The sequence below is a fragment of the Myripristis murdjan genome, chromosome 11 (assembly GCF_902150065.1).
Source record: "Myripristis murdjan chromosome 11, fMyrMur1.1, whole genome shotgun sequence".
In the NCBI taxonomy this organism is placed as follows: domain Eukaryota; kingdom Metazoa; phylum Chordata; class Actinopteri; order Holocentriformes; family Holocentridae; genus Myripristis; species Myripristis murdjan.
In genome coordinates, this window is record NC_043990.1 from 5,461,965 (window position 1) to 5,488,201 (window position 26,237).

Sequence of the window (26,237 nt, forward strand, 5' to 3'; positions counted from 1 at the left end):
GAATGAGGAGGAGAGGCAGCAGACACTCTGAATTTTATTATGCACAGGGAGGAAACGATATGAGAGAGAGAGAGAGAGAGAGAGAGAGAGAGAGAGAGAGAGAGAGAGAGAGCTGCCTTATCTAAACCGCACCTCCGCCTTGACATAAAACTAAGGTCATTGGATCTTGAGAAAAAGCCTCCTTCTGCCCTTCCTTCCTTCTCTCCTCCCCTCTTTTCTTCTTTCCTCTCCTCCTCCTCTCCTCCCTCCTTTCCTCCATCCTTCTCTCCTTTCCTTTTCCTCCTCTCTCCCTCTCCCTCTCTCTCGCTCTCTCTCTCTCTCTTCCGTGCGTCATGCAGCGACGTAATAAATTGAAGACGCAGGTAGTGCACACCAGGTTGCACACACACACACACACACACACACACACACACACACACACACACACACACACACACACACACACACACACATGCAGGGAGCATGACTCGTGCAGGATGAGTCAGAACCGGGCTCGGTAAAACCCAGGTGTGAGTCTGAAGGCTCTGCACATGTAGGTCAGTTCTACAAAGTCAATGGTGCCGGTGGCTATTGCACGCACGCACGCGCACACACACACACACACACACACACATATCAAAGATGTGAGCATGCTTGCTGACACAACAGATGCATATGGACACTTGCATATGCATGTTCTTGCACTAACTCACATTACGCAGGTATTCTAGTGCACACACACACACACACACACACACACACACACACACACACACACACACAGAGTGTTTCATATTTTATGGAGTAGCCTCTTCACTGCAGACAGAAACACCCAAGAGACTCAGTTCAACTCAAAGCATTCTGCTGTCTCTGCATGGTCACCAGAATCTGCTGTCTGTGTGTGTGTGTGTGTGTGTGTGTGTGTGTGTGTTACCATCCCTGAGCCACTAAATGAGCCATGTAGCTGCATGTGTGTGCGGTGCGTGGTGCATTCACGTGCCCGTGTGCGCCGTAACGGAGAACGATCACCCCACCTCTAAGGACTCCATCAAGCCCCGTCGATTCCTTTATGGAAACAAATGGAGCCGGCGGGGGATTGAAATAAATAAAGGGAGGGAAAATTTGACCTTTGATTGTCATTGAGCCGGGCGGACGGCGAGCATGTGTTGCTCATGGGGAGGAGGAGGAGGAGGAGGAGGAGGAGGAGGAAGAGGAGGAGGCATGAGTGGGGCAGGAAAGGGGAGAAAACAATAACAAGGCAGCAGTGGGGAGGGCTTTTTTTTCGACAGAGAGATGTTTTGGCGTGAATCAAAAAAAAAAAAAATGTCCTGCTTCGTCAGTGGGTGTGTTCCCCTTTGTGTTTGCTTTTCTGCTCTCATCTTCTTCGTCTCCCTCTGTCTGCCTCCTCTGCCTCTCCTCCTCTCTCTCTCTCTTATTTTGCTGCCTCAGAATTAGATCAAAGCACATTACGCCAGCTAAGTGCCGTGAACGTTATCTCACTCCATTTGATATTCTCATTTGTGTGTGTGTGTGTGTGTGTGTGTGTATGTGCTGTGCCGGCTGTATGAAGCTGTGAGGTTAACTGAGTTGAAGCTATTGCATGTAGCTGGGGTTGGGTTGGGGAGATGGGAGTGGGGGGGGGATTTTGTTTGAGTGTAACAAGGAAGTGGGTCCAGCTGTAATAATGACTTATGCTTCCATTAAAACCTGCATTTTAAACACAGAGCGGCGAGTGCAGATGTGTGGGGATTTCTCTCTGCAAGCGTTTAGCTAACATTAATGTAAAAAAAATCCCCATCATTTTCTTCTAATTTTCACGTAATTGTCTTTTCCGCTTCCCTTCTATCACCAATTGCAATGATACATCCGTGATTCATCCACTGCACGGAGGAAACGGAGGTAAACGAGTCGCCGTCACTGTGGTGGCTCCCTCTTGGCACTCAATGCAACTTTGACAAAAGACCAGAGGGTCAACTAACAACGTGAGGAAGAATCCATGCAAAGCCGCTGCTTGTTGATGAATAACGATATGCTCGCACAATCATAAGACGATGCACAGCAGCTGCATTACGAGCTGTTGTCCTTCATCCCGAATCCTGTCCTGTGTGTCCTGAAAATGAGACTAAACCCGGGTTTGGATTAGCTGCAGCTCCATAAAACACTGTGAAACATTGTTTTGGAGTTTACGTCTGCATGGACTCCGGCTGTTGAAAATAGCAGAAGCTGCAGAGACAGTGTAGCTGCAGGAGTGAGCTGATGTCACGCAGAGAAGATGAAATGGATAAAATAACATAAACTTAAAGTAATGGATAATGATTTGCACTCAACACAGTCATTGTGTTTCTTTGGCCTAATGACAGGCAGTTGACTTCATGTTCATTAACTAAAAATCACACATTTCAGGTTGACTGTCATGTGTTGCACTGTTACTGTTTGGTTTGTTTATTTACACACGCAAGAAACTCTATCAAAGATTTAAATTTAGCAGGAAATGTGAGTGAGAATCGTCTAAAAACCCTCAAGGGGGCTTGAAACGACGTGGCATTCTCCAGGCAGCGTGTTACTGGGAAAAAAAGAAGTATACACAGTTTGCACGTGTCATACTAATAATATGAATGAATGAATGAATGAATGAAGAATTTTATTTTCAAACAAGTATACAACAAAAAAAAAATATATATATAATATATATGTGTACGTTTTCCATATATAAATATAAAAGATAAAAAAAGGAAAAAGAGAAACAGATAAACAATGTATCCTGCTTGAAAAAGGAGTAGGAAGAAGTATACACTTTTTTATACCTACCCCTTTCTAACTATTCATCATAATTGATGTAATTGGATTCTATATAATTCAATACAACTGTATATACAAATACATATAGTAGAAATTGCGCGTTATATGGGATTTGTTTAGTACTTAGGCTGTATAATTATATGTATATATACACACATACGCATATACATACATATACATACATACATACATACATACCTATACAGAAATACATACATATCTGTTTCAAGTGTATGTCATGTACCGGAGGCCACGCCCACTGCGTCCGTGTGGCGGGTCGCTCTTTGTATCAGTTGGTTAATAGTCGTATTTTTTCTCCCAGAGCTTTCTATCATATCCGGTTTCTAACTAATGTTGAACAAGTGAGTCAGATCCGACTTCACAGAAGGAACCCTGATCTGTGGGCGGAGGCTCTCTCCAGTCCCATCAGTCCGGTGACTCGTGGTTTAACGCTCAGTTGTTGTGATTTCCTACAACTTTGCCACTGCAGCGATGGCGGCGTCGCTACTCAACCATATCCAGTTCCTGACTCTTTTCCTTTTGCACACCGTCCCGCTGCACAGGAGGTGACTGCCGTTTGTTTGGAGAGATTTTTATTGTTTATATTATTTTATTTTAACCTTTTGCCAGGCGCAAAAGGCAAAAATTGTAAGTCGGACTTCAGAGCATTAAAGCGTTCATTCAAATCACTGCAGAAACATCACAGCTAACGAGATCTGCAGGTTAACAGGAAACACCGAAGCTAACTCTAACCTGACGTATGAATAAAGAAAATAAAGCCTCATTTATACTCAGCGTTAAAGATAGATTGGTATGTCCTCCCATCGCGATGCGTTTAATGACCTCACAGACCACCGCTGTCCACAACGCCGCCTCCTCTCCTGCCTCTCTGTAGCAGGAACATTATCACGACCTCCACTGTCGCCATGTTTGACTCTGAGCTGCCCCCTAGTGGATTTACTGCTGAATGTAAATGATGCATGCAGGTATTCGGGCAGAGGCGGTTACACGTATTTATTTTTGTGTGAAAATGAGCCTTAAATGTGTATAAAATGTAAAGAAGTTGTAACAAGTGTCAAGAAACCAAAAAAAAAAAAAAAAAAAAGAGAAAAGCAAACTCTAGACACAGAAAACCCAAGTCCCGCCCCCACACGGTTTGATTGACAGGTGATCTCTGGGAGGTGCAGTGCAGAAACACCACAGAGATGACATGAAAATCATAACAAAACCAGACAAACTAAAGAAAGCCTCACAGTTTTCATTGCTTCATCACAGAGAAAGTTACACGCACTCTTGCTCAGAGGCACGTCGGCAGCTTTGAAGGTTGTCGGGACTGGGCGGTTGAACCGGCAACTTTTTCACCAGCAGGCGACCCCCCTCCTAACAACCCTGCCAGTTGGTAAATATGCAGTAAATATGCAAAAAAAAAACGGGTGATTACTTTTGTTTGTGTTTACAACATTTACATTTTGCACTGCAGGCTCTTAGCTGTCGCTGTGATTCAGAGCAACTCGCACTGAAGGCAAGAGCAGGACGAGCGCGGCTCTGCAGATCACCGACATCACCAGCAACCGGGGTCAGAAAATAACAGCAGCTCAGGGCCAAAATGCCCTTGAAAGTTCATAAAACGCCCATGAAATTACAAACGAGAGGGCAAAAAAAATAATTAGTGGTACACTTTCTTTTTTGCATTTCTGCATGCGGTCAGTCCCCAGCGAGGCCATTGTAGGTGATTTGGAGGAGCCGGCGATGGGGCGGGGAGGGAGGGGAGGGAGGCTGCCCGCTTTCCCATGGGGGAGAAAATGAAGCTTTGTGTTTATTTTATTTATTCATTTTTTTCTTTTTAATTTCACCAAACAAGCAGGCAGGGCAGGCCTGGAGCAGCAGACATGCAGCCAGCAGTGGAAGCAAATGCCAAGTGGCTCAAACCACTGCATCAACAAAAAATAAAATGGCCATTATCGTTAAAAAAAAAAAAAACAGAAAAATGGAGGGGTGGAAGATGGATTGTTTGGGGACAGAGAGGGCGGAAGCAGCACTTTGCTTTTATGTCACCGGGCTCCAGCAGCGGGGAGAAAATTAAAATCCTACGTCAACGTGCCGCAATATATAGAACCTAATAAAACCGCTTCCGAAAATGGGCCGATCTGCCCTTAAATTTCCAATCAAGGGGACAGTAAAGACCTTGTGACCAAAAAAAAAAACCTAAAACGCTATCTAACGCCGCAAGCAATCAACCATAAGTAGCATGAGGGTGAAAAGGTCAAAAGGTCAGCATCCCTGAATGATCACGTGTGATATTGAAGTGCCGGATAAATCAGCAGAGGTGACAAGGATGGGAGGATGGAGCCCGGGCCCGGCCCCCCTCCCCGTCGGAGCGGTGGAATATTTTTCCCGCTGCGTTCCTCGCTCGGAAGACGTGTTCGTCTTATATCAGGCCCGAGCGAGAGCGGGTGTCGCTATAAATAGATGTGGGGTAAAAGAGGGAGGTCAATGACAGGCAGGCAGAGGAAAAATGTTACAGTAAATATGGGTCAACAGCTCTCTCTCACTCTCTCTCTGTCTTTGTGTCTCTCACACACTCACACACACACAGACACACACACACACATTTGAACACAGTCCTCTGGGTTAAATGCATCTCTGGTGATGTATGGAGGATGGAAACTGGTATTTATAAGCGCAGTGAAGCTCTGCCTCTTTCCCCTCATTCTGTTCTATTCTGTTCTGTTCTGTTCTGTTCCTCTGCTTGAATATTTTATCGCGGTGATTTTTGCCACATCATCGTGGCCGGCTGTCACTGTCGCTGTGGTGTTTTTTTCCTGCCCGGTGCCATTAAAACGAAAGCATCGCTGCCTGCCATTACAGCCAATTAGCTCCCAGTTCCAGTGCAGCTGTGGCGTTTGGGAGCCGGCGTCCAGACAGACAGACAGATGGACGGATGGACAGACAGACAGGGAGTTCAGGCAGTGGCTTCCCCCTCGCCGCACTTTCCCATGAGGCGCCGACTTCTGCTGCTGACAAAATACCAAATATTACTAAAACGTCGCCTGTTTGATGCGTTGAAATGCTGCGTATCATCAGAGGAGGCCACTGACATCGGCTCTGTGATATTAAATCTTCCCAGTAGGCTCACGACACCGTTTAAACTTAGAATAATAATAATAATAAAAACTCCAGACGTATAACTTGATCTCCCAGGATTCAAAATATCAGGGAAAAATGTCATCACTGAACGGCAGAATTTCTCCTGCTAAAGGAGAGCGACTGGCTCACCTCTGTAAACGTCTGAAGATGAATTTAGGTGCGGAAACGAGGCGATTATCCCTTTGAAAGCTGGGCTGACGTCAGACTTCCTGTGGTTAAATGCATGTGAGCACCTTACACAAGCATTTAACGGTACTTTATGCACTGTTTCTATATAACAAGGTCAAATTAACCAATATCTTGGAATAACAACAAAATGAGACCAGACTGTCAGCTTCTCTCTTATCTAGCAGTGTTATTCTTAGCACTAGTGTTTCTCCACATAAAGACTACATTTCCCATCAGCCCCTTTGCTTCATGCCGCCCCCCCCAGTAAAGAGGATCAACATGTTGGGAGTGATTTTTCCATCGGTCTTTCACTCCTTTCACCCTCTGCAAGCGTTTTCCAGAAACTCTGAAAGCTTAAGCTCCATTTGCTGTGGAAAAACAGCGCCCCCTTCCTGTTTAGTGCCATAAAGCAACAACTCACTGACCCCACCCTGCTGACAAACTGTGGCGAGCGAAGAGCAGAGGCTAATAGCGGCCAACAGTGTCATTTTTGAAGAATAGTAGTTATACTAGTGTCTCTAAAAGCATGTGTTGAGTGTGTTTTGAAGCGGAGTTGAGGCTGGTCACTGCAGATTCTCCTCTCAGGCGTCTGATACAGAGACATGAGTGACAAATACTCAACATTTCAAGTCTTTATCTTTTTCCTTTTCGAGAAAAGCTGCTGACCTCCGTGAAACAGAAAAAAGAAATAAAATGTGAAGCCTTAGGGACTGTAACTGTTCTGGGTAAATACAAATAAACTTCACTTGACGTCTACAAAACTACACCACAAAATAGATTTTCATCTGATTCTGATTTCAGAGTAATTCTTTTGTTTTGAACTGTCTGGCTTTATTTAATTTGAGTTAAGACCTCAATTTTAACTCACATTTGTCCACTTGGTTATTCTTGCCCGCTATAAGCGTTTAGGTAAGGGAGGGTCTTTTTTTTCCTGTAAACTGTGAGCTTGTGAAGCCTCTGGAGACTGTGACAGTGATTCAAAAAAAACTTGAATTTGAAAGATAGCCTAGACACAGATGGAAATAAATATGCCTCAATTTAATCACACCAGCATTTTTCATTATTTCCGCGAGCTGATTATTCCCAGTAATTTGCGTATCGGTGTAAAGGTGCTCATTTTCTAACATTTTCACCTTGAGGATCCCTGATGGATTCACATTGTCTTGTATTTGTGAAAATTTCATTGCAGCGCCTCAATCTGAGCTATTAGACATGGTTTTATTGCAAAATGGCTACCCAGCAGGAGAAGAGGTGACAGTGGGAAGCGAAAGCTTTCATCAGAATTATTATTGTTGTATTATACTTGCAGTGCATTCACGATGCTGACTGCTGATGAATGGTGTAGCAGTGAAATTAACGAACCCATTTGCCGAGGTCCCTTTACTCTAATTTGTGCACAACTGAGTCAGAGCATAGTTACAACATGTTATTGTCTAATTAGCAATAATGACTGTTGTTTAATTTACTGCCGTCCTATCTTGTATCTACTGGTACTTCGGTGCTGTTCGTGAGTAATATTACGGTTACTCAGGAGCCGGCAGCAGAGAGGGAGGAGGTGGCAGCGCTGATATACGCGGCACGATTTAACCTGCAACAGTCAGTCTTCATGCACATTGTCAGTTTCCGCCGAGATTGTGCGGCGTGGCGTTTTCCATACACTCTTCCCCCGATCCGTCGGCCTTGACGCTCCACCTATCTGTCAGCTAACTCCTTCTGCTGCCTGTCGTTTGTCACCTTTAATTAGAAGCCGTGATGACAGGGACAAATATAAGATGCTGCTGCCGTGCCCGGGTCCACTTCCAATAACTCATCGGCTGATTTTTCTGATAGGAGGCCAGGTGGATTTTATTTTTAAATCTTGCAGAAACACGAGACTGCTTCACTTACACTTTGTTAGGAGTGCTTGTGGGGAAAACGACTTAAAAAGAGGAGCCTGTTGAAGAGATATGCAGGTATACCGTTTGTTTCGACCGAAAAGTCCTTGTGATTGTGTTCATGTTTCAACCCTGAGGAGCTAAATGAAAAGATTTCCTGCTTCACTGTTCTCAGTAAAGGCACTAAGCAGTGATATTGGAATATTACTTGAGGTTAAGGAGGGTAGGTTCCACTTGGATTACCCAAATTTTACAGTAAAGGCCCACAGTACAACATGGTGAATTAGAAATAAGGAACCAATGAAAGACACTTCATTCTGACGCTCTAAAATCTCATGTGGACTTAAGTTTGTAATTCCAAATGTTTCCTTACAAATATAAATCAGTGTTAAGATGCATGGAATCTGAAGTTAAATGTTATCTGGACACTTGTGGCAGCTGGCAGAAAACAATGACAGAATGACTTGAACCTACCAAGAGTTAAAAAACAAAACAAAACAAAACAAAACAAAAAAACATCGGAGGATCATACTTCGGCAGGCAACACCCAGATTTGCCCAGAAATAAACAGCACAGGTTTGATTGTGCTTGGATCTGATTTGACACTTAGCCAATGCAGTTATCTGTGAATGCAACAGGATCAGAGTGGTCCTATTGATTTTATTTTTAGCCAAATCGATTCAGGCCTGTAATGGAAAAAGAGGGTGATGCCTCCTTCAAGCTTTGCTTTTCTCTAAGCCTCCCCATTTCCCGTTTCGCTGCGCAGTTTGCATTACAATCAGTCAACGGTGGCGTTCCGGGCTGCCTGCATCGCCGGCTCGCAGCGCGGCTGTCGAAAACATCCACGCAAGATGAATTCTGAGTAGAGACAGGCAGCTCGGAAAGTAACTTAAAGCTGCACTGGGTTACTTTGCTGATTGGTGGCTCTAAAAGGCAGCAAGAGATGACTGAACTTGAGTCACACAAAATCATGTACTGTAACACAGCTTTAAACTGCACACAGCTAATACCATAGGATAGTAAAGGGACGAGAGACACAAAAGTTTCCTCTGAGGCGCTTTTGTCAATTCGTTACTTCCTATGTAAGCAGAAAATTTACTTCTGGTGACCAAAACTAACACCAGAATTTCATTTTGGGCAATTTTGATGAATGTACGCAGTTTCAGATAGTGTGGCTGGGACACACTTCTGTTGCAGCCTAACTTTGTGATTCAGACTGGTATGAAATCTTGCCTGGTGCAGATTTAAAACCAGGGGAACCAGCGAGAGGAGGTGACAGTTGTCAGTTTGGTCTATTAATAGTAATGACAACAGATGCATGAAACAGCTCTGCTTATGATGAACCTACCAAGACTTCCTCCTCTGTTCTAAAAAGCAAGGGAAAAAAAACTGCATGTAACAACAGCTTGCTGAGCGCTTGTCATCTGTCGCATCTGATGGACAGTAAATATGATGGGAAATGCTGTCTGCAGCAATTTGGCTTCGGTGAGGGAAAGATGTCAGCGATGACACTCAACACACATCACGTCATGCAAATTGTGATGCTGTGAAATCATATCTGTACCCAGTCTGCATCCAAATACATAAATGCATGAATGTGGATGCATATCTTTGCCAGGGGAGGTATTCCTATGTTCCCAGGGTCCTAGGTTCCCCAGTTCCACATATATGCTCTCAGAGGGAGCATAGGACCATGGGAACATAGGACCCTGGGAACATGGGATATTGGGAACATATGACCTTGGGAACATAGGACCTTGGGAATACAGGATCTTGGGAACATGGGACCCTGGGGACATAGGGCCATGGAAACATAGGGCCTTGGGAGCATAGGACCTTGGGAACATAGGACCCTGGAAAAATAGGACTTTGGGAACATAGGACCCTGGAAACATAGGGCCTTGGGAGCATAGGACCTTGGGAACATAGAGCCCTGGGGACATAGGGCCATGGAAACATAGGGCCTTGGGAGCATAGGACCTTGGGAACATGGGACCCTGGAAAAATAGGACTTTGGGAACATAGGACCCTGGAAAAATAGGACTTTGGGAACATAGGACCTTGGGAACATAGGACCCTGGAAACATAGGACTTGGGAACATAGGACCTTGAGAACATAGAGCCCTGGGGACATTGGACCTTGGGAACATAGGGCCCTGGAAACATAGGACTTTGGGAACATAGGACCATGGCAACACAGGACCTTGGGAATGGGGTATTGGGAACATATGGCCTTGGAAGCATAGGACCCTGGGACCATAGGGCCATGGAAACATAGGACCTTGGGAGCATAGGACCCTGGGAACATAGGGCCATAAGAACATGAGACCAAGGGAATGTGGGACCCTAAGGAACTTAGGACCAGGGGAACATAGATACGTTCCCGTTGCTAGGTGTAAAAGAGGCCTGAGTCATGGCTCTGTCACAGGCTCCAGAACAAGAAATGTCCATGTAAACGGCATTTTCTGATGACTTTAACCCGAATAAGGTCATGACAGGAGTAAATAATACTACTACTAATAATAAGACATGGAGTATTCTGATTTTAGTCTGATTACTTAAGGACATTTCAGCTACATGCTCCCCTAGTCGCGCTATGATTTTCTGTTGGAGTTTTAGTGGCAGTTTGCAACACAAAGAGCAGTCCAGCTGCTTGTTGAATCTGTGCTTACATAGCTGTAAAAACAACGGCTTGAAGTACAATGTTTTGCAAGAATGCTGCCAGCAGGATAACCCGGGCAGCAACAGAACAGAAGGCAGGTTGCAAAAAAAAAAAAAAAATTGAAATCTGGCAAAATTACCACCGTTAAATAAAATATCTTCCAGAGTATTTTAATAAAGGAAGCTTGCTCCTGTCTCAGATACAGAAGCCCTGACCCGGTGCTGCCTTTGTTGTGAACTGTCTCATGGACTTTGATATTACTCTTAACAGCCTTTCCATTGTTCTGTGTAAGTGAATGGTGTTTTTTTTTTTTCCGTGTAACTTTTAGCCTAGCCTTTTGCTGCCTTGACCAGGACTCCCTAGAAGAAGAGATCATGTATCTCTGTGGGACATTCCTAGTTAAAGTCTGACTCTACAGTTTAAAATGAAAGGGGGCAACACTTTGCTTATTAATAAGAATGGCGCTGAGGAAAGATTAAACCCACCGTACAAAGATTAATAACCCAAATAATAACTAATAACCCATAGGATTAATGGAACACTTTTAAATGCCTGTCATGAATCCAATGTTATGTCAAATGTTCACAAAAACAAACAATATAGTGAAATTTTCCTTGATTTTGGGTCATGATGCGGTAAAAGAGTTGTCCTACATTCTTTACCACATCATAAAAAGGCATAGTCTGTCTTTAAATAAAGGACAAACAAATTAATAAATACTGATTTGAATGAATGAATGGACACTGAATTTGGAGTTTACATTAAAGGTCATTACAAATGCCTGTCTTCATATGGTGAAACTTTTGATAATTAATAGTATCAGAGCATGTGCTGCCTTCTGGCCCCTTCACAGAGAGGTGGCTCAACTTGAGGATCTATTTACTCTTTGCTTGCAGTGGAGACAAATCCAAAGCACTTGATTTCTCAGTCGGGATACTGAATAAATAAATAAATTAGCCGTGTTGAGACTACAAAGTTAAGATGAAATGCCAAAATGGTTAATAAAACTTGCTTTATTTGTGCCAGGTGATTTGGGTCTTGCTGTGGCTGATCTGCTCCTCGCCCAAGTCTGAATAACAAGTTTACACCGGCACCAATGAAGTGAACTGAGACAAACGGGCCAGAGTTCGATTCAGAGGAACTAAATACATCAGGGGTGAAAGCACCTTGAGAATAAGGCCAACAGCCAGATGATTAAGTCCATGTAAACAGTCTCTGACTCCGCCTCAGCTTGGATGGAGCCCAGTGTCTGCTTCTCTCTGTCCTTGTTTTGCTGTTTATCGCTTGGCCATGTTTGTGTTTTTGAGGTATCACCTTACAGAGGAATGCCCTCCCCCCAAAAATATTGATTTCATTATCTCTGCTGACAGAGTGACGGATGCCTTGTGCGCTAAGTGCTGTGTTTGTATTTGTGTGTGTGTGTGTGTGTGTGGACAAACACACAAACACATGCACGGTACACACTCAAACAGGCATTCGCACACACACTCACGCACATTCATACACACCGACTTGTTATGCGATGTTGCTAACAAGTTACAAGTTGATGGATACATGGAGTTAGGGCGGTTGGTCAATAATTTGATTGACAGGTGGCTATGAGCATCTGTGTGATAATGGATGACTTCTAAAGGGCAAAGAGAGAGAGAGAGAGAGAGAGAGAGATTTTTTTTTTTTTTTTTTTTTTAGAGAAGGCTCCTGGTTTAGTTATTAGCTCCAGAGAATGATACTGATGATCCAGATGTGAAATAACACTGCGCTCCTCGGGATGTTTGTAAGTTTATGCTCGTCATTTTAATTATTCCACAATGATACACAGTGAATGTGGACGTGTCCCTTTACAACACGATGAGCAAAAATACACTCAAAACATCCTCCCCAGTCCATTAGCAGGGTTCATAATCACCATATCTGGCTAATTTTGAGATTTGACAGAGACAGCTATTCTTGTTCCCAAATATTAATAATCCTACCCTTCAGCCTTCAAAAGGATAACATATTTCAATTCTGTTTGAAGCTGAATTTTCCTCTTCAGATAACGTTTGGACCGCTTTGCATGTGCACTAAGTGAAAAAGTGATGTTATGGGGTTTCTGAGCACGGTTGGTGGTCATATCGCTGATGGGGCTTTGGGTTCATTATGTGGCCTCTGGCAGCCATGCTGGAGCGCCTCGGCTCCCGGTCAACAACGGCAATTAACAGCTGATTGCATTTCTAAATATAGCCGGCAAACATTGCTCCCTCAATAGAGCTCAGCACACTCCAACCTGAGGTGCTGTTTTTGATGTGGAGCCCGATTCAGCTAATGCATGAGAGTGATTCTGTGTTTAGATGTTGGCTCATCAGCGAGCTAACCATAATATCTGCTCAGCTAATTTTTCATCTTTGGTCAATGTGTCTTGTTATTAGGTATGCACCGGAACCCGAATACAATATTCAGAAGTACACAAATAACGCTTTGATCCCGAATAGTTTTTCTGTCCCAAGTTTCTCCTCATTATTCGGGAGCTTTTTTTCTAATGCATGCATTGCATTACATTAGACAGGAACTGCTGACCGTCTAATACTTCCAGGGTCACCGTTCAACAACTTATTCAGTAGACCCCAGCCCCCAGGAACAGCGCCACGCCTTGAAGCCAATTCTACATAGTGGCCAAATGTGGAATTGCAGCATCACGTGATGCACTGTGGCCCAAAAAGCATTTTTCTCATAGACAATAACGGGAAAAAAAGCGGCTATAAAACGGTGGATAATTTTTTTTGAGTGTCACAGCCCCCGCGAAACGACTTGTTTCACCAGCAGAATTTAATCCATTCAGTCTGATTACGTTTGGAAAGTCTAGAAGAGCCGCATGATTCAATTATTTTATTCCCGTTCCAGTTAGCCGAGAGCTAAACCGGAAGTTAGCCAGCGAGCTTGGCGGAAGTCTCTAGTGCGCCCACTTCCGTTTTTTTTCCCAATCCGAATAACGAATCTGAAGTTTTTTTTAAAAGCCCGAATCTGAACCCAAATCCAATGAGTGCAATGGCTGTACACCCCTACTTGTTATCACTACTGAACTAGAAGGGCAAACTGGGGGTTCACTCGAAAGACTCTTGCACACTTGAATGGGACAGAAGCTTGATTAATGTAATCAGTAACACCTGTGTTTACCCTGCTATTTCATCTCAAAATGGCTGCTGTGAAAAAGGTCTATGGTTTCTTTGCTACAGGGCTGTTAGTTAGTTACTGAACTGACCTACAGCCAAACTACAACAAACCCTTTCAGCCATCTTTCTTTTTCTAGTTGGGTTGTTGCATATTTACAGGGATAATTGAGGTGTTTATCTTCATTATAAAGATTTTGGAATTGCTTCAATACTGAGTGAGAGCGGGAAACAGGCCGCAGTGTCATCAAACACATGTCAAATTACATCCACTAAAAGTGGATGTAATTTTTTTTTTGGCCACTGACAGGCTCATATTGTTATTATAAGTGCCTTTTGAAAGATCAGTATTATTATTATTAGTTATGGTGCAGTGGTGGAACTGCCACTGTCTTTTCAGTCACTTTATTGATCTTGGACAGAAACCGGTGGCTCTTGGAGCTGGAGGGTCTTCGCTGCTTTGCTCAAGGACACATAAGCAGGGGGGATCTAACCTGGGACCTCTCAGCTGCAGGACAGTCTCTTTAACCACCGTCCAACTTTCACATGAACAGCCACAGTCTGTTGTTTTGCAGATCAGCATCTTTCTCTTCTGCATGTCAGGCCAAAAATTAAATGGATACCTTGACCTTTTTAAATTTATGGGGTTATTTTTCTTCGGCAGTCTCTTGTCATATCACGTTGAGGCGTTCCTCCCGCAGTGTGACAGGTGTCTGGTGAAGACAAATAACCGACCGAAAATTAAAATGTCAAGGTATCCCGTTAAGAACTAGGCCGCGCGGATATAACAAGCTGACGTCTGCTTCTGCTGATTTCAGCACGGTGATATTTTGTTGGTTTGTAACTTTACTTGGAAATATGTGTCTTGTACTTGCAGCATGGCCAGTGTGCAGGACATTAAAACCAAATCAGATCAAGGTCAGATCAGATCAGCAGGAGCTACTTTTAACTGGAGGCTTGAACTTCTGCTGATTTGGTCCCAAGAGTAACTACTCGAAATGTTAAAAAAAAAAAAAAAAATCAGGTTTTGCTCCCTGTTGAGCCATCATAATTTCAAGGGAATTATTTTATCTAATATACCAGAGAGATTCTTCTATTGCAAAATATTTAGGTTGATTTTTTGTTACAGTACCAATGCAGAATAACTGAAAACAAAGGCCTCTTACAGTGACTATCACAGATTCTTATTTTTAATGCAGGACAGATTCAGGATAAATGCATAAATAAAGACTTTTATGATGGTGTTGCTTTATCTCCACGTGCCGTATCAACAGGAAGGTCTTTGCGTTTTCAGCTGAAGCTCTGCACACACTCTTTTATCATTTTATCTTCACTAGAAAACCCTCTCCAGCCTGTCCTCGGTGCTCTGGAGGAGCAGGTCCGTCAGAACCAGGCTCTGTGCTTCCTCTGTGTTTTTGCACTGCTCAGTGCTTATGGGAATCACAGCCTCCTGACGCTCACGTACCACAAAACGCTTGGCTGCTTTTCTAACCGGTGGCTGAGTCGGTGCAATAATTAAACGTTTTCCTCAGCAGTTCTAGTTGCATGACGGCGCTGTGCTACGGCAGCATTTTGCCGCTAACAGGTGGAGGTTTAAAGCCGGCGCACTTTTCCCCCGCGAGCGCCTGAGAAGCACCGGCGCACTCGATTATCTTGGGATCTTGCTTCACATTTACCCAGATACAGCTGCCTGATGGCACTTTAAAGGAGAAGTGTTTCATTTTCTAGATTTCCTCGAGGGCTGCCTCTCTAGAAATCTGTTGCAAAAACACTTGTAGGCTCAGTGAATAACTTTCTGGTGTCGCGTTCAGCTGCTCCGGTTTTAGAGTTTTATACAGAGGTGAAGCTCCCCTAAATAATGAGACATGCATGAGACAAATAATATTTTGATCCCATTTGAATTACGTCATGAATTACACGTGATGTTTTTCAGTTTATATCACCACAAAAAGTGTCCTGCTTTTAAAAGTGACGTGTGAAAATAGTACCAATTTGAAAAAAGTACCATTAACTTTTGTGTGAGACTGCTACAGCTCACCAACGCCAACAGAACCTCCAGAACGAAGAGAGAGAAAAGAGGTTTAAATCATTACAAGAAACACGCAAGCATAGCATGAACGAGAAAAGAAGAGAAAGAGAGAAACTTATTGATGTCATTTACCCGACATGTGGGTGTGTACTCTCTTATTATGTATTTTCAGGCTTATACTTCAACAGTTTTATGGCAAACTGTGATTTTCTTGACTTGCAAAATTATGTTTTAAAGTCACAAACATCATATGTGTCACTCATGGCACAATTCAAATGGGATTCAAAATGATCGTTACCTATTTTTTTTTTCCAAAAGTAAGGTCCCATGGTGGTCCAGCCTCTCTGTTTGTGTAGCTCTGGCTCCTACGGCAGTACCTCTTACAAAAGCTGCAGTTTTAACATCGCACAAAATTGCAATTACTCATAAGTGTGTGGTGTTTTCCATATGGGTTATAAATCGTTGACCTGGGATGTCCTGGTGGCACAGTTGGCAAAAACACCGAGCGTAAAACAGCGATGTCCTCGGTGTGAATGTGGCCCAGCAGCTTTGTTTGTATGATGCACCTCCACATCTCCTCTGTCTGAACCATCAATTAAAGCATAAATAAAAAAACAAAACAAAGCAGGTTATCCTGTGTTGCTCTTGGTTAGCTCATGATACCAGCTTGCATACCTTAATTAGAGCATGTTTGTTCCCTTTGTGTCATTTTCTCTTTATGTTCATTAAGCGTTGTGCTGTCATTGTGTAGCATAAAGACAGGAAACATTTCATTTTGAGCCTTCAGCTGCTTGGTTGGACAAAACGTCACTGTTTTGGGAGTTTATGAACTAGAACTGGTTTAACCCTATAAAACCATTTGTATCATATATGATACACATTTTCAATTCCATTTTTCATTTTCAGTTTAATCAATACTTGACCAAAATACTGTTGTATACCTTTGAACACTTCCCCTGTTCACCCTGGACCATACCATTGGCACAAGTACATATCATATATCACACACCAGAAAGGTCGTGTAATAACATATTTTTTTTTTTTTTTTTTTTTTTTTTTTTTTTTTCTTTTTCTGTTTTTTTTTTATCTATAAATATATGGTGTTTTAGGACTAAATAAAGGGTTCAATTTCAAAAAATTGGAATTTTCTGCCAATTCTTTCATAGTTCAGGCTTTATAGGGTTAAGTGAGTATTGTTGTTGTCATTATAAAATTGTTTTGCATCTTGAGAGAGATCCTCAGACCGTGTTCATGTGATAAAATGACTTTAGTGAGGTTGGAGGTGCGAGCTCTGGTTAGGTAAGAACACATTAGAGCTGCTGAGTCTTTCACACGTTACGGCGCGATGGGAGCGATGGGAGCTGCGTAAGACCAGTGACCCTGCGTCAGTCAGCACAGAAACCAGTAGAATTAGTCTGGAAGTCTTGGAGTGTAAAGATGCAGTCTTGTTACGCATCTGCTGCATCGCCGTCTCAACGAGCTCTTTGGAAATATGAATGTTTGCTCTGTTTTCCGAGGTTTCAACGCTGTGGTAGAAAATTTTTCCTCTGCGTGAGCTCCTTCCGGCTTCATAACAGGATCAGAGTTCACTTCCAATCCGCTCCAATCAAAATGTTAATTGAGCTTCGGTGGTGAATGAAACAGTAATGCTCTGCTCAGTTATTCCCCTTAAGTTGGAGCACATGAAGCTTTTTCTCCGTTTGGTAATATCAATAAAATCATTTTCTTGAACTGTTTGAACTGAAAGTGCCATTCACAGTCACTTGCGTTAGAATATTTGTCTAAAGAAGAAAGGGCCACATCAGCGCTGACACATTAATTTTACATTTTCCATTTCAGGTGTTTTCTTACACTTTAAAGCGTTGACGCGGTGAACAATAAGCTCTGCTGTTTCATTATTACTAGTTTTTGTCGCTCAGCGCTCATCTCCGTGGGTGTTTCTGCACTGCACTTCCCGCAGATCACCTGTCAGTCAAAGGGTGTGGGGGCGGGGCTTGGATTACCTGCTAACTACCCGGTTCTTCTTCTTCTGTTTTGTTCTAAACAAACCAGAAATGCACTGCAAAAACGCAAAATCTTACCAAGATTATTTGTCTTATTTCAAGTCAAAAATGTCTTATTTCTAGTCAAAATATCTCATTACACTTAAAATGAGACATGATCACCTCAGAAGTAAATTGTTTTTAGACAACTTTCACTTGTTTCAAGTGAATTTTAACTTGAAAATTTGCTTGTTTCATTGGCAAAATTTGCCAGTGGAAAAAGTGAAAATTCACTTGAAATAAGTGAAAATTAGCTAGAAACAAGAAACAAATTTTGCCAACGAAACAAGCAAATTTTCACTTGAAACAAGAGACAATTGTCTAAAAAGAAGTTACTTCTGAGGTGATCATGTCTTATTTTAAGTGTAATGAGATATTTTGACTAGGAATAAGACATTTTTGACTTGAAATAAGACAAATAATCTTGGTAAGATTTTGTGTTTTTGCAGTGTGTGAAACGCATCACTTCCTGTGAACTGGATGTGATCACTGTTGAGTTACGTGAGACGGTGAAAGAGTAAGCACAAAAAGACCTTCGTTTTCATGGAAATGCCATATATTATTAATCGAATTCCTCGAACGCCGGGATAACAGGAAGGGGTCGAAGCCGGGGCACGCTCAAAATCCTAAATATTCCTCTGGACGTGTCAGATAAGGAGGTGCGACTGTAGAGGAGCAGAGCGAGGAGAGAGGGCGAGGGGGTTTTCTTCGGCATGATGAGGGATGTCCCGCACCAAGCGTGGAGGTCAGAAATCCCCCAGAGGGTCACGGGATGCCGGGGTGTCGCCAGATGATTTGCAAAGTGATTTTTAGGCGGGCAGACAGCGGGACGGCCCGGGCGGGCGGGTGGACGGAGGTGTTCACCCCGAGAAGCCGCGGCGGGCCCGGCTCCTGTTGTGTTCGATGTCAGCTCCGAGCGTCCGCCGCTGCATCGGAGGTGAGTCAGACTCCAGACTTCACTTTGGATCACTGTCAGGGGCCGTGTGTCACCGCTCGTCACCTCACACACACACTCTCACACACACTCTCACACACACACACACACACACACACACACACACACACACACACACACACACACAGAGAGAGAGAGCCCGGAGCGATGGCAGAAGACAGGCGAGGGTCCGCCAGAGAGAGCTGTCAGGACCTATTGTGGCACCGTCCCGCGATGCTACCCTTCCTCCGACACTCGCTTGTGTGTGTGTGTGTGTGTGTTTGTTTGTGTGTGTGTGTGCAAGCGAGTGTATCCGCATGCATGTGTAGGAGTGTGTGTGTGCATTTGTGCGAGGGTGTGTATCCATGTCGCTGTGTGGTATGTTGTGTGACGGCTTGAGTGTGGCAGCTTCCTCTTTTCTGCTCGGCTGATCACCTTTATGTTCCTCTTACCTTTTCCCTCTCTCTCTCTCTCTCTCTCTCTCTTTCCATCCGTCTTTCTCTTCCTCCACTCATCACTTCCTGTCATCTTTTACCTTCCATTTCCCTCCTTATCCTTCCCGCTTCGTGCTTCTTTTCATTACGAATCCCATCTCCTTTCCCCCTCTTCCTATAACAGCTATCATTTCCTCCCTGATTTCCTCGAGTCTTTCTCTCGTTCCCTCCTCTCCACCCCCCTTCCTTCCCTCCGCCCGCCTCATTCCGTCTTCTAACATCTTTTCATCACCACATCCATTTCCTCTGGTTCGTCTCCACGCGTCTCTCTCTCTCTCCCCCACATTCTTCCCACCCTCTCTGGATCCCTGCGGTACGGTAATACAGTTGCAGCGGTCCTTGTGGAGCAGTCAAAGCAGCATTTACCGGAAATCTGCCTTTTTTTTTCCAACTTCATCATTCCCCACTTCCCCCTGGTGATTTTTCCTCCTCTCAAATCCGTTATTCCCGCTTTTGTCAGCACCTCCTTTCTCTCTCTTTTTCCTACAAATTTCACATTTATGGTGCCAAATGGCAGTGAGAGGTGACGGTTTGCGGCCCGTTGATAGGAAATACACTGGCATGTCATGTTTCTGCAAAACGAGGATACGTTGAAATGTCATGTTTGTGTAAGGCGAGCGAAAAACGTCACATTAGGAGGTGAGGTGAGGTGATGGGACTTTGCTACTGCAGACCAGGTACTGTGTCAAGCAAGAGCTGTGTTTGTTTTTAATATTATCAAACGGTAGCTAATGTTTCGTAAAGCTGACCTTTTGTTAACTTTAACCACGTGGATAAAGCTTTTCCTAACCTTAACCATGACATTTCCCTAACAGTAACCAAGTACACTGCAAAAACTCAAAATCTTACCAAGAATATTTGTCTTATTTCTAGTCAAAATATCTTATTACACTTAAAATAAGACATGATCACCTAAGAAATAACTTGTTTTTAGACAATTTTCACTTGTTTCAAGAGAATTTTCACTTGAAAATTTGCTTGTTTTTGTCTAAAAACAAGTTATTTCTTAGGTGATCATGTCTTATTTTAAGTGTAATGAGATATTTTGACTAGAAATAAGACAAATATTCTTGGTAAGATTTGGAGTTTTTGCAGTGTAGCTTTGGTGGCTAATGAAAGTGGCTAAAGTAGAGAATGAGCCGATGTCAGCTGGCGTTTATACTTGCAGGAACGCTGACATCACTTTGGCTTGACGTCTAAATGTTGATATGCAACATGTTTTTGATTCAGAAACACTGACATTTCAACATTTTTTTTCTGCAGAGATGTAAGATACTTGCAGGTTTGTGACAATAAAGAAACTAACAAACATTTTTTTGCACATACGTACGTGCAGATGGATGTGTGCATGATTGACAATGGGGTTTGTTCTATTGGAAATACAAAGAGTACTGGAGACAGTCATGCCCAATGTAACAGAGTGATGTCATATCCTGCTGCAATCTAATTGGCCACTGTGACAAATACCTGCTCATAGTACAAGAGCAGCAATAAATATTTCCACCATGGACGGCGATCACACTGTGCGAGCAAAGATGTGGTGATTTTTACTCTCTTCTTTTGGAATTTGTCTGGGAAGGCGACGTTTAAATCAGCTGTGATATCGTATGGTGTGCACCAAGCCTGAGGGAAAAACACTTTCCTGCTTAAGAACACAAGCAAAAACAGGTCGTCGCTAGAAATGTGAGATATTTTTAACTTTTTAGGCAACAAATTCCTCACACCAAGAGGATTTCTCCTGCAACCAGAGCACAATTAACAGTTAACAATAAAATGAATACATCATCAGGTTACATATCATGAGTTCAAAATCTGAATTATTCTCCACATAAGCAAATGCAGCCCTTAACCAAAGTTTTATCTGCCTGATCCGACCTGTTCGCTAAACTTCTCACATGATCAGCAGGTAAACATCGTTGTATGGTCACATGATCATTTGTGAACAGTTTCCTCCACATTTCCTGAAAAATTGCGAGGTGAGATTTTACACATTAATGGGCCAATCCCAATTCACCCCTTAACCCTACCACTTGCCCCTACCCCTCCGTTTTGCGTGTTCAGGCATAGGGATAGGGATGTCCCAATTCTTGTTGAGGCGGAGCGGGGGGGGGGTCTATCATGTTTACGGTCTATCATTCATACCTCAAGCTGATTCGCCGGCGCTCCCAGGCTATTCGCTATTGACAACCGCAAAAAGATGCCAACAGCCAACGCAAGAGAGATTACCACCGCTGAAGACGTCATTTTGAGATTGAGATTTCCCGGCAAAAAAAAAAAAAAAAAATCGTCTAGTCTGTTTACAACGTCGCTGATGACTAATGATGACGTGTCCGGGGATGAAGGGTTGTCCCGTTTCATAGGGGAGTATTTCAACCCCTCCCCCTTGTGACTTTGTTGCAAGTGGCACTCGAAAAAGAGGGGTAGGGGTAGGGGTGAAAATAAGAAATGGGATTGGCCCTATGAGTTGCCCCTCTCTCTCTCTTTCTCTCTCTCTCACTCTTTCAAGGCGATCTTAAAGAAAGTCAAATATGCGTCGTGACAGGAAAAAGGAAATCACAGTTTTGCCGAAACACTCGAGCACACTCGGGCAGAGGTAAAATGTCCCTCCCTCCGCCCAGAGCCGTGGCTAAATGAAGCGTACAGCTCCAGGAGGCAGTTTGGCAGGCAGCGCTTCTCCCTCTCTCTCTCTCTCTCTCTCATACTTTGAAGTCCCGGATCCATTTCCCTCCGACTTTCTGCTTTGTTGCCAAACAGATTAAACCGAGCAGCGCCGACGTCTGAGCCGACGGCCTTGTAATCTCCCAACGACAGGAGAACCGCCGCGAGATTTTCCATAACATGTCAAAAGTTTTTTTAAGGTCAGCAGTTATCGGATGCCACACGTCATTACATAAAGGCTAGAATGAAGAATTAACCTGCGTATGCTCATTTCAAGTTTACTCACCTATCTAAACTAATATGCATGTCTTTACAGATTTGTTATTTGTGTTGAGATGAAGTTATGCAAGAAAAGAACGAAATATGACAGTAAACAACATGGGATCCTTGTGCAGTTCAGTCAAAATGTTGCCTTTTAACAGATTTTTTGGTTTATTTTGCTGGTTTGTTTGATTCATGTTGATCTCCAGCTGGAATCCACGGGTTTAAATAATATCTGGTATTAAAAAACAACGAGCAGACTTGCACCTTTTGTGTCTGATTGGGGTTTTGCACGGCGGCGGTGCAGACGCTTTGTGCACAAACACAAAAATAACCTTTTCTTAAAGGTCAGCAGCTTCACACATACTGTACCTGAACCTGAACCGACTGTCTAGACGTGTGTGCCAGGCGTGGAGCTGAATATCTCACAGTCTGGGAAACAGGCATTACTGCTGCAACACTACTCAGTGCTCGTTAATTTACAGGAAAAATCACAGCAATAATCACTTTAATTGCCAAGTAGAGTAAAGGTACACAATTTTGTCTTGGTGCAGAAACATACAACACCTCGCACATTTAGGGCTGAACAATTAGATGAAATATGAAAAAAAAAAATACTTGTGAAATATGGCGTAAGTGCAGTATCCAGATTACAGGAGCTGTGATTTTTCGATATGAGTAAAATGTGACAGAATAGCTTTGTAAATGAAGTATTGTGGTGCTACAGAGATGCATTGATGTGCTCTCCAGATGCATGAAAACATGTTTGTTTGGCACTGACTGCAGCAAACACCACATCACCCTCATTACATCTGATGAGGATCTGTAGCGTAACAGCCCCTGTCTGTCTTCACTAGGTGGGGTTCCATCCAAATCTATCGAAATTTTTGAGCGAATTTTGTCAAAATGCGCTAAAGAAAATGCGAATTTATGCGTTTCCATTAGTTTTGTTTTGCGATTATTGAGAGGAGAGTGCGCCGTGAGATGACGTCATAAGATAGCGTCTGTGTGTCGACTGAACAACAACAAACACAGCTGACACTCAACAGCTGATCAGGGACAGATTCCTGCTGAACTTGTCGGCTCTTGGGAGAAGTCTGCTTACTATTTTGGCAGCGCTAACCTCGTACCGAACCATCCTAAATAAGGAATAAGATAATAATAATGATAATAACTAATAATAAGACTGTAGCGTAGAAGTGTGACGTGGTATCCGGTCCAGTCATCGTTTATTCGCAAAACCTGTTTCCACAGCAAAAAGTCGCATTTTCTTTCATCGATACGCTGAGAAATCCACCGCCTCCAAGCGTAAAAACTTTTTTGCAAATTTTTGGCTGTTTTTCGAATTCCTGGCGTTTCCATCCAAGTTTTTTTTTTTTTTTTTTCGCAATTTCTGAAAATGCGAATAGAAATAGGTGGATGGAAACCCGGCTACTTTGAGCGAGAAATCTCAAAAAGGCCTGGAGGGATTTACATGAAACTTTGCAGAGCGTTTGGTCCCGAGCCAAGGAAGAGCTGATAAAATTTTCACACCATTAGGTCAAAAGATACAACAAGGACAAACAGAAACGTGACTGGGACCGTGTTGCGGATTCGCGTCATTCATCTCGTTGTAATGAAGCACCATAAAACTCAACTATAACAATATTATTTCAGTAGTATTGAATGAAATGATGACATACAGGCCACTCTTTTGTAATCTCAAAGTCCTTCAAGCTTCAAATGCGTTTAATTATCTTTGTTTTGCACCATCCGTCTCAGGTCCGTCTGGTTGCTGCAGACGTAAAACAGCCCGTGTAGGTCCTGATTTTGATTTTAATACCTGATTTTGATGATGATTTTAATGAGATGTATGTCACTATTGAAGGTGTGAGGGTAAATACTGATCTGCCTCCTTGGCGCAGGTCTACTAGCGCATTTAGTGTAATAATTTTTTCAGTAAAAACAAAAATGATGATGCCAAATTTATAATATGCACTTTGCTGCTGTGATGCGTGAAATTTCCCCACTGTGGGACTAATAAAGGAATATCTTATCTTATCTTAAAATCATGAGTCATCTATCAAAATAATTGCGTACGATTTTTTTTGTTTCTACATCACTGCACACCATCCCAGTCCAGGTTGTGTCGACTCAGTCTAAAAGAGTTTTCCATGCATTTTGAGGCTGTAAAAGCACATTTGCATTTCTAATCATGGAGGTAAAGCAGAGCCACTTTTCATTCATGACTGACTGAGATTTACTGAGTATCCAGTGCACGTCCACCAAAACACAGAGCTGTATTTTTTTGTATTTACACTGAGGTTTGAAATCGTGAAGGAGTCCTGGGACAGTTTTCCATCAGCAGCACTGTGAAAGTGACAGGCGAGAGGAAGTGCAGTGCAGAACCACCACAGCGAAGCAGCGCTTAGCAACCAAGATGGAGACAAAATCAAATCAACATGGATCTTGCAGAGTGCTTCTTCATTATTTACTCCACTTGCTAATGAACTTATAGGGCCTTGTGGTACAATATGGGTGTTTTTGGACATGCTTGTTCCACAGTAAATGCTATTTAAAATGGTTTTATACGCTGTATTCTTGGCTTTGTGCTGTGTTTAGTGTTTTTTCCCACGGTGCATCAGGGCATCAGGAGACAAATGCAGGCGAGTCAGTCATGAGACTCTTAACCCTGAGAGGCCGGTGAACCATCAAGCTGATTCATGCTATCTGAGAAAACAACTGTACTTTTTGTTTGTTTTTGTATCTCATGGATATAAAAATAAGCCCAGTTTACAGCATGTGGACACCGTTCCTGTGCCTATCACTGGAAAATTAGTACGGACATGTATGCATGCATGTGCAAGTCAGTTATTATATATGTAAGCATGTACGTGTTTATATGAAGGATGTCATTCCAAACGGCCATATGTCGAGTTAATTTGTCAACACAAACACACACAAAAACAAAACAACAACAACAAAGACCAGATATAGGATTTTACTGTTAAACACATTTCTATTATATTTCTATTTCTATTAGACTCAAAACTTTATTTTAAACACATTATGCACCTTATTTTTTAATCATTTTATCACAGTAGGAGGCTTTTTTCCCCCCAAACAAGTCATGCATGTCTCCAAATGGAAAAATACACATGATCCATGTTTGTGTGTATTTGTAGACGGATGTTAAAAAGTCAATATTCAGGCCTTGTGACGTCTTTGTTCTCTCAGTATTGGTGGTATGTGTGAGATTTCGCGTGCACGTTGCCTTTTTGCATCCTGATTTATCTGTTTGAGGAGTTTATTTTTTCTTTTTCTTCATTGTGTTGTTTGGTTTGAGCTCTTCATTTTAGCCTTTGCAGGTTTGTGCTTTCAGAATATCAGAAAAAAGGAAGTAGTGTCCCGTGTGTCGTTATAATGTGCGGTGCTTATCTGATGATGAAGATGGTGTGTGTGGATGTTGCTGATCCCTCCCTCTGATTGGCTGATGGCAGTGGGGTGTCTGTGTGTGTGTGTGTGTGTGTGTGTGTGTGTGTGTGTGGGGTGTAAGAGCCTCAGTCTGAGTGGTTCTTTACGTTCTTCACCTCCACACTTCACATAAGGTTCATGCCTCGCTGTAAACAGCTGGAGGCCAGAGGTTTGACTTCACACTGCATCTCCTTTCCTCCTCTTCTCCTCCTCCTCCTCCTCCTTCTGCTCCTGCTGCTGCTCCTTCTCCTCCTCGTTTTCATCTGTCCACTCTTTCATTTTTCCCCCTCTCCCTCTCTCACTGTTTCCTGGGCTGCTCCTCTTCCCTGAGGTTGGGAGTTTTGATCAATCTCTTCATTTTGTTCCTCCTCTCCCTCCTCCATATTTTCTCTCCTCTCCGGCTCTTCTGAGAGCCGCCACCTCTCCTCTCTCTCTCTCTCTCTTTTCCTCTCTTTCTTCATCTCTCTCTCTCTTTTCCTCTCTCTCTTCATCTCTCTCGCTCTCTCTCTCTCTCTCTTCATCTCTCTCTCTCTCTCCCCTGTGGTCCTGGCAGGGAGCTCCATCAACTCCACAGGTCTCAGGTGTGTGTGT

General features: G+C 43.0%; 1 protein-coding gene across 2 annotated transcripts in view; it reads left to right on the top strand.

Annotated features, from left to right (window-relative positions):
- The window catches only part of LOC115368296 (uncharacterized), a 75,882-nt gene that overhangs the window by 957 nt on the left and 48,688 nt on the right, over positions 1-26,237 (top strand). The gene's annotated exons all lie outside the window — the stretch shown is intronic.